Consider the following 10,397-nt stretch of genomic DNA (forward strand, 5'->3'; position numbering starts at 1 on the left):
TCCTATCACTATGCTAAATTCTGAATAGGCAGGTATTACTGCCTCTCTGAAGGCTTTTTATTAACCCCTTAAAATAGGATGAATCACTTTCTCCATATACATCTATAATCAAGGTTTTAGACATGGGCAAAGTGCTTGGACCATGTTCAAGAGATGGGATACAAGCTGGTAGGGATGGTAGAAGTGGTTGGGAGGCCCATTTGCTCATATTCTTGGTGTGTGTGCATGTGTGGGCCTTTGTGTTCTAATGCACAAGCCCTTTCTTTCTCTTACACATAAACTTCCTGAGTGGCTGGCTCAAGAATGGATACACCAAATGTTCTAACCAAAACCACCTCGCTCTGCTGTCAGGGGATGTGCTATATACGGCCTATGAACCAGATTCTTTTTTGTGACCCGGAAGAGGCTTCCTCGCACAGGCCCTACAATCCTCTCTGCATTTCCGTGTCAGCTCCATCCTCTAATCATCTGACGTTTTAACTGTCTGACAACCCGAGGACATTCTCAGATCCACTCCCTAGAGACTTCGAGCCCCCAAGCACATCATCAGATGCAAAGAGATGGGCACACTTAACTCCATAGAAGTCTTCCAGGTGCAAACTCCTTAATGTGATATCAAACCCCTCCTTGGGCACCAGGCACATCACCACACTCAAGGTTCGCGGCTTTCCACATACTGGTCAGTGGATCAGCTATCCAGCAACAACTGATAACAGGCTCAAGAATCAGTATTTGTAACACATTCCAAAGATGACTTCTATGTGCAACAAAATTTGGTACAGTTTTAAATTCTTCACACTCTGCAAGTACACTTTCTGCCAACCCACCCGAGCCTAAACACATCACCCCCCCCTTTTAGGATAGATGCCCTTCCTAACACAGTGCCCAGCAGTGTGGAGATTTACTCACTTCCTACTTTCCTTCACTTTCATTGGCATATGTCATTTGTCCTTACCCATAAAATGGAAACCCTCAGGAGTTCCCGTCATGGCTCAGTGGTTAACGGATCCGACTAGGAACCAAGAGGTTGCGGGTTCAATCCCTGCCTCGCTCAGTGGGTTAAGGATCCAGCATTGCCGTGAGCTGTGGTATAGGTTGCAGACTTGGTTTGGATCCCACGTTGCTGTGGCTCTGGTGTAGGCCCGCGGCTACAGCTCCGATTTGACCCCTAGTCTGGAACCTCCATATGCCACGGGAACGGCCCAAGAAATGGCAAAAAAAAAAGGAAACCCTCAAAGGTACCTCAGTGCTGGGGAAGATGAAATGAGATAGTCCACCCTAAATGTTAAAATGTGCCAATTGCTTAGTGCATATGTACTCCCACCATTATAATTATTTATTTGTATCACTAGGTCACTAACTTCCCACAGCTGAAACCCTTCCCATTCTTTGATGTCTAATCCTCTTCCTTCATAAGGTCTCAACTGAACAAGAAATAAACTCTCTTCTCTATATTCCTATGGCCTTTACTTCTTAGCACTTAATCACATTCTATTCATCCCATAGTGACCTACAGAAGTGGGATATTGCAGTATAAGAGTTAAGATTCTGGAGCTGGACAATCTTGGTCAAATCCCAGTATTTAACCTCTCTGTGCCTCAGTTTCTTCATCAGAAAAGTAGGAGTGATAATAGCACCTATTTCATAAGACTTTTGTAAAGCATCTAGAGCACCAATGGCACATAACAAATGCTAAATAAGTATTTGCCATTATAATTATTTTTACTATCCTGCAATAAACTAATGAATCTGCCAGGAGGATGACCAGCCCATATAAGCTTCCCAATAAATGCCAAATTATTTGTTTACAAACATAGTACATGAGATATATGCAGTACATGTTTAGAGAATGTACAAAGAGTTGGCCTTAGAGTTATGAATGTACACTTGCCCATGCTATCCTGACCCATTTCCAAGAGAAAGTAAAAGGGAAGTAAATTTTAGGAGCACCTGATCTAGGCCTGGCTTTCAGTATTACTTAATAACCATAATATCATTAGCTTCTTGAGCTCTACTTTTGAAGGTACTACCACTTGCTTCTCACCACCTCTTCCACTCACATCCTAGTCCAAGCCACTGTCTTGTCTATCTCAGACCACTGTAGCAGCCCCATGACTGACATCCCAGATTCTGTCCTGGCCCTCTGCCCCAACTAGTAGTGTGTTCTCAATACAGCAGCCAAAAAGATTCCTTTTACAGTGAAATTCACACCACATCACTCCCTGCAACTTTCCAACTTCATTTTCCTTGGCTTCCCCCACTCACCCAGCCCCACCCTTCCCATCACTCAATCACCACCAAGCTGGCCTCAGTTCTATTCCCACCTTATGACCTTACCTCTTACCCTTCCATCTCTTTCAAAGCTACTTCCTCAACATATACCCATGGCTCATGGCTCATTCCATCACTTGAGTAGGTCTCTACTCAAATGCGTCCTCTTCAGAGAGGCCTTCCCTTGCCCCATGCATGCAAGCATACTTGTGCCTCATTACACCTTACCCTTGTGCTTACTTTCTTCATGGCATTGTTACTACCTGATACCTATGGACTTTTGCAACAGGGTAGGGACCTTCCCTATGGTTCACTGCTCTAGGTCTTAAGTTTAAACAATATCAGGCATATAGAAGGTGCTCAATAAATGTTTGTTGAATAACTTCTCCCCAGCTTTGAAATGATTTAAGGTAACAAGTGGAAAGTACACATAGTTTTAAAGTTTTGTCTATTTAGGTCTCCAAGCTTATCAGGATCCAACAGGATACAGAGTTCTCCAATCCATCTAACCATCACAAGAGGTCTTCAAATCAAAAATCAGGGGAGGGGGGAAAAGGAGGGCAGCTGGAAGCATTCCAAACCACCTATAGGGCTTTTAAAAATTCATGGGTTGGCAATTAAAAATCACATCAAAAAGCATAAATACCTAAGGAGAAACTTCATCAAGAAGGTGAAAGACCTATACTCTGAGAACCATACAACACTGATGAAGGAAAAGGAAGATGATACAAAAAAATGGAAAGATATCCCATGCTCACAGATTGGAATATTGTTAAAATTGCCATACTACCCAAAGCAATACACAGATTTAATGCAACCCCTATTAAAATACCATGATATCTTTCACAGAACTAGAACAAATAATCCATAAGTTTCTATGGAACCACAAAAGACTCCAAATTCCCAAAGCAATTTTCAGAAAAAAAAAAAAACACAAAGCTGGAGGTGTCACATTCCTTGACTTCAGACTATACTTACACAGTTACAGTTATCAAAACAGCATGATACTGACACAAAAACAAACACATAGGTCCATGGAACAGACCAGAGAGCCCAGAAATGAACCTATACACTTACGGCCAATTAATCTGTGACAAAGGAGGCAGAATATACAAGGGAAGAAAGATAGTTTCTTCTTCAGTAAGTGGATAAGTGGTGCTGGGAAAACTGCACAGCCTCATATAAATCAAAGAAATTAGAACATTTTCTTACATCATATACAAAAATAAACTCAAGACCTAAATGTAAAACTGGAAACCATAAAACTCCTGAAAAGAACGCAGGCAGAAAACTCTGACATAAATAGAAACAATACATATATATTTTTTTGGATCTGTCTCCTAAAGCAAAGGAAACACAAGCAAAAATAAACAAACAAGACTATATCAAACTTAAGCATTTGCACAACAAAGGAAACTATTCACAAAACAAAAACACAAACTACTGAATGGGAGAAAATATTTGCAAATGATAGGACCAATAAAGCATTAACATTCAATATATTTATACAACTTTAACATTCAAAATAACTCATACAACTTTTTTTTTTTTTTTTTTTTTTTTTTTTTTTTTTTGCCATTTCTTGGGCCACTCCCGTGGCATATGGAGGTTCCCAGGCTAGGGGTCTAATCAGAGCTGTAGCCGCCAGCCTATGCCAGAGCCACAGCAATGCGGGATCCGAGCCGCGTCTGCGAACTACACCACAGCTCACGGCAATGCCGGATCCTTAACCCACTGAGCAAGGGCAGGGATCGAACCCACAACCTCATGGTTCCTAGTCGTATTCGTTAACCACTGCACCACGACAGGAACTCCAACAACTTAATCTAAAAGAAAAATATCCAGGAGTTCCCATCCTGGCACAGTGGTTAATGAATCCGACTAGGAACCATGAGGTTTCAGGTTCGATCCCTGGCCTTGCTCAGTGGGTTAAAGATCCAGCGTTGCTCTGGCTGTGGTGTAGGCCCAGCAGCTATGGCTCCTATTAGACCTCTAGCCTGGGAATCTCCATATACCACAGGAGCAGCCCTAGAAATGGCAAAAAAAAAAAAAAAAAAAAAAATCCAAATAAACACTTCAATTATAAATGGGCAAAAGACCTGAACAGACATTTTACCAAAGAGGACACAGATAGCCAATAGGCACATCAAAATCGCAGGAGAAATGCAAATCAAAACCATAATGAGCCGTCACTTCACACCTGTGAGAATGACTACCATCAAAAAGAACCCAAATTAACAAATGTTATTTGGAGGATGTGGAGAAAAGGGAACACCCATACACTCTTGATAGTGGCTAAACTGGTATAGCCACTGTAGAAAACATAATGGATGTTTCTCAAAAAACTAAAAGCAGAATGACCATATGATACAGCAATTCCACTCCTGGGTATATAACCAGAAACAAACAAAAACAACAAAAAACAACAACAACAAAATAAACACTGATTTGAAAAGATACGAGCATCCTAATGTTCATCGCAGCATTATTTACAATAACCAAGACATGGAAGCACACTAAATATCCATCAACAGATAGATAGAAAAAGGAGATATGATATAAATACATATGGAATACAATGGAATATTGCTCGGTCTAAAAAAGAATGAGGGGGGGTTTTGTTGTGGCTCAGCAGAACAAACCCGACTAGGATCCATGACGATGCGGGTTTAATCCCTGGCCTCACTTGGTGGGTTAAGGATCCTGCATTGCTGTGGCTGTGGTGTTGGCTGGCAGCTGCAGCTCAGATTTGACCCCTAGCCTGGGAACTTCCATGTGCCATGGGTGCAACCTTAAAAAGGAAAGAGAGAGAGAAAGAAAGAAAGAGAGAGAGAGAGAGAGAGAAAGAAAGAAAGACAGACACACACACAGACAGACACACAGACAGACTGAATGAAATTCTGCCATTTGCAACAACACAAATGGACCTTGAGGATATCACACTTAGTAAAATCAGTCAGAGAAATATTGTGTGTTATTATATATTTGGAATATAAAAAAATAAATATATCAGTGAGTTCCCCTCGTGACTCGGTGGAAATGAATCTGACTAGTATCCATGAGGACACAGGTTCAATCCCTGGCCTCGCTCAGTGGGTTAAGGATCCGGCATTGCTGTGAGCTGTGGTGAAGTCTGCAGGCGCGGCTCAGATCTGGCATTGCTGTGGTTGTGGTGCAGGCCAGTGGCTACAGCTCTCATTTGACCCCTAGCCTGGGAACCTCCATGTGCTGCAAGTGCAGCCCTAAATAAATAAATAAATAAAAACAGAAACAGACTCACAGGTATAGAGAACAAACTATGGGTTACCAGTGGGGAGAGTGAGGTAAGGAGGGGCAAGATAGGAGTAGGATATTAAGAAATACAAACTATCATATATGTATAAAATAAATAAGCAACAAAGATATATTGTACAGCACAGAGAAATGCAGCCATTAGTTTATAATAACTTTAAGTGGAGTATAATCTATAAAATATTGAACCACTGTGTTGTACAAAAGAAGCTAATATAACATTATAAATGAACAATACTTCAACTAAAAGAAATTCATGGATTGGGACAGCCTACCCCCTCCAAATGCCTCAAGTAAGAAAAACCACCAGAGAGAATGTGATAGATAGATAGATAAATAGATAGATTGATTACTGGGTCATTTTGCTAAACAGGAGAAATTGAAAGAACGTTGTAAATCAACCATAATAGAAAAAAATTAAAATCTTAAAAAAAAAAAAAGAAAAGAAAAGAAACACCAGGATAAACCACTCCTCACCCCCTATGCCCCCACCCATTACCAGCGTAACTTTGTCATATTCCCTAGTTGAACTAGGAAAGAAGACAACTGAAAACCCTGGGTCACTTCATTAAACCATAAAGTCATTAAGTATTCCATGCTCACAACTTCTGGAATCAGCTTTGTCTGATTTTAATATCTTAGGTGAAGGAGAAAAGTAGCATAGTGCAATTAATTCACTCATAAGTTTAATCCATTTTTTTAAAAAAGCACACCATTTTAAAATCAAACCTACGGATGTGCGAAAATAATAGGTTGAGCAATCATAAGATCACAGGACTGAAAGGAACCTTAGAAAATGTATACCAAATAAAAAGAAACTAAGCTGCCACATGAAATCGTGAAAATTTTTCAATGTCATCAATACAAGTCTTACAGATTCTAAGAACAATGAGAGGTTACCGCATTCCGGAACAGTGGTCCCCAATTGAGTGGAACTACATATCCTTGGAGGAAATCCAGAAATGTAGGAGAAATTGCTTTTGCCTGTCATAATGATTGAGTGGCATCAGCAAATTAGAAAGGTGACCTATGATATCCCACAATGATACCGAAGATAGAAACCTCAGGTACACTTTCTCTTTTTTGTGGCCACACTTCCAGCATATGGAAGTTCCTGGGCCAGGGATCGAATTGGAGCTGCAGCTGCCAGCCTACACCACAGCCACAGCAATTCCAGATCCGAGCCACATCTGAGACCTACGCCACAGCTTGAGGCAGTACTGGCCACTTAAACCATTGAGCGAGGCCAGAGATGTAATCCACATCCTCAGAGACCCTATGCCAGGTCCTTAACCTGCTAAGCCACAATAGGATCTCCTCAGGTACACTTTTTACTCCTCCAAGTCTCTACCACTAATCAGCTATCCCCTATAGGTTGATTAAAAGATGTATCCCTGACTTCAAGTTACTTATGTGGAGAAACAGCTAATCTCTTAATAACTTAGAAGGTTCCATAACATGCTGAACTAGTTAGTTCAGGCTACAGGTCTTAAGAGAATTCCATCTTTCCTCTGGTATAGAATATGGCCATGAGAAATAGGTATCACTGTACTTGCACATAAAACAAACTCACTGTTTAATACCAAGATACAAACTCCATGTAAGCATAAAGATAAATCGTTCCACTTTGTTCCCCACAACCATGCAAAAGAGGATGTGGTTTTGTGAAAACATGCTTGTTGTCGCTGTCGTATTACTCTAACTCATCGCACAGAGCAGATTACAAGAGGTCAGAGGTCAAGAATCCTCTTGTTCTAGTCTGAGTGCTTATGTCCCAGAACACTGCAAAACTGGGCATTTAGTATGCCTCTCCCCTACCAGCGACCACCTACCTTAGCTTATGGCAATGCTACCCTCCCACCCCTACTAAAACCCTTACAGTAACCCCAGTTCCCTCAACCTGGCCCTCTCTCTGATCTGTGGTCACCCACAGGCTCTGACCTCCACTGCCCCACACTCTCTACCTTGACCACTCTCTTTCCCATCCATCGAACACATTCTCTTTCATTCTCCCTCAGATTTATACCACTAATAGCGCTAGCCAAAATTTGCAGAGAGTTTATAAACCATCTATGTAGGATCTCATCTATTCCTCACAGCTACGTTGGGAGGAAAACCCCATGCCCAAAGCCACATAGCAGATAAACAGTGCATCAATTCCTGAATTCACAGACTCCACAACTGTGCTGTTAACTGTGATGCCTCCTAATACTTATCAAGGGTTTTAACAGCAGAAGGGTCTCAAGACTTCATGTTTTGCCTCTCATTTGACTGCCTAGCTATGCATAAGCACTTACAGTCAGTAGGGAGCTGCTGCTTAAAGATACTATGCCCTAAAAACTCAAGTTGTATATACCTTTGCAGTTTATGAGTATATGTGTCTGTGGAAGTGGGTAAATATGAAGTCTACAGTCATTTGCATTTCATTATTTGAGATACTCAGGGCAGTAGTATACTAAGCACAGTGCTCTAGAGTCAGGCTGCTTTAATTCCAACCCAAACTCCCCCCCTTGTTTACTGTGTACCTGAAGTTAACTTCCCTAAAGCTGTTTCCTTGTTTGTAAAATGAGGATAACATATCTAATAGGATTTCTGTTAATGTTAAACAAATAAAATTTAAAGGTATATAGAACAATACCTGATATGAGTTCTAAGTGTACAAAAAAATGTTGGCTGATTATTAATTCATCCCCTGCATACCATATTGCTCTTGGTCATATGCATACCATATTATTGTATTTGGTGTGCCTGGTATTCTTCTGCCTACCCAATAAAATTACATCCCTTTAAAGGGATTAAATTATTCTTCTAATAAACCTGTAAACCACCTCACACAGCAGTAAACATAGTTTTATTAATTTAGTAGAATAGAGATATGGTTAGAATAGAGAGAATGATGAATTTACCTGAAGACTTTAGACTGGGGACACAGCACATGATTGCCAGTGATTCCAGCTCGGCTGTGGGATACCTGCATAAACTTGGAAAGTTTTTTTTTTTTGTTTTTTTTTTTTTGAGTCGTATATTGTCATCTGCGAGCAGTGATGACAAGAATGCCTACCTCACAGGACTGCTGTGAGGATGAAATGAGTAAATATGCATAAAGATCTTAGTTCCTGGCAAGCCATAAGCATTTAATTAGTGTCTGCTAGATGAAGAATAACTGAGGTTTGAGCTCAAAATAGCCAGGCTCTAGGCAAAAGCATCCTGCAGTTTGGATTAAAGAGAAAAGGTTGTTCTTAGATGTGTTTTGATCATTTTGTTTTCTGTGAAAAGTGAAAAACACAACCCTTTCAAAATCTAGAACTTAATAGCCATTTTCACATCCAGTGAAGGCCAGTAGTGGTCATTCCTTTACTTATTATGAGAAGTTATACTAGCATAAGTAGGCCCTGAGTTTAGGTGCTCTAGATAACATCCCAATAGTTGTGTGGCTTGAAAATCTCCTTGGCTTAAGTAACTCTTTTCTCTTTCAAACTGTCTATTCAGGTTTTAAGGTAATTGGGTAATGTTTGAGATTTGTTTTCAATTCTCATTCAGAGACCTTTAAAGTACAGCCGTAACTCTTAGGCAAGCAGATAAAGATTTCATCTTCCCAAGTTCCTACAAGAGCAGGAGTGGGGATAATGAAAAGTCCTAATAAGCCAAAGCTGGCATCACTATGCAGAACTCCTACCTGAAGGCCCCTTAAAAACTGGGCAGCTGCTTCTGCCCAGTGCCAGCCCCTCCTACCCGTCTCCACAGGTTAGCCATCTGTATTCTGACAACTGAAAAAAAAAAAAAAAAAAAAAAGGACCCTGCAGAAATCTTGATATGAGCACAGGTACATATATATTCTTCAATATCCTCTTCGATGTCATGCCACAGTGAACATAGCTTTAATGTTTAATTGATGCCAGACAAAACTATATGGTATTATACATCAAGAAAAATATTTTAAATGCATACTTATACATGTACTGTATATATAAAGTATTGATTCTCAGAGTTTAGCAAAAATGTATATTCCACCATTTCTCTGAATATGAGTCACATTTTTAGACTAACAACCAGATGTTTCAAAATAGCCCACTGTGAATGGTTTCCTCTCTTTGCATTTATAAATAGCACCCTGACCTCTTTTCCAACTGAATTGAGGGCTTATTCCTATTGGTTCTGTAATAATCAAAGTATCTTTTTCTTAGGTAGAGGGTATCTTAGCAAATCTCTCCCAACTTATTGACTCATTTATTTACATTTATTCATTTAATAAATATTTAAGGAACACTAACTACTCTCTCCAAGATAATAGCGGGAAATATTTGCAGTTCAAGATCACACTTATCTCATTTGAGAACAGTGCCAAGTGCTATAAAGAAAGTGAAGATTCAACATTTTCTCTCCAAAAGTTTAAAAATCTAACGGAGTAGATTAGACATGACTGTATGCAAGGGAAAACGACACACATATGGTTGGTTCTTTACTGGTCAGTAAGAGCTAGTAAAGGAAGAATATCAAAATTTGAAGACTCATATGCACCCAATAAAAGTACTTGAGTAATGATGAGAAAAATTAGGTTTAGTTAACCTTGACTTTCGCATGGTTTAAAGTATTGTTTTGTATTTAATTACATAGAGATATAATACCATCATCTTTCATAAGTGCCAAGGAACTCTAAAAATCACATTCATGGAGTTGAGTTGAAAGTGAAATACACAGCAATTCCTAAGGATGGAGTGATCAATGAAGGAGCCATGGAGGGGAGTTTCAAGATGTGTAGGAGAAATGTAGCAGGTGGAGACAGCAGCATCTAAGGTAAAAGGAATGCCACAAAGCAGACAATGCAGGAGGAGATC

This window comes from Sus scrofa, chromosome 8 (assembly GCF_054392235.1).
Source record: "Sus scrofa isolate SSC_HxYL_T2T_F1_AM1 chromosome 8, Sscrofa_HxYL_maternal_Yorkshire_Landrace_v2.0, whole genome shotgun sequence".
NCBI classification, from domain to species: domain Eukaryota; kingdom Metazoa; phylum Chordata; class Mammalia; order Artiodactyla; family Suidae; genus Sus; species Sus scrofa.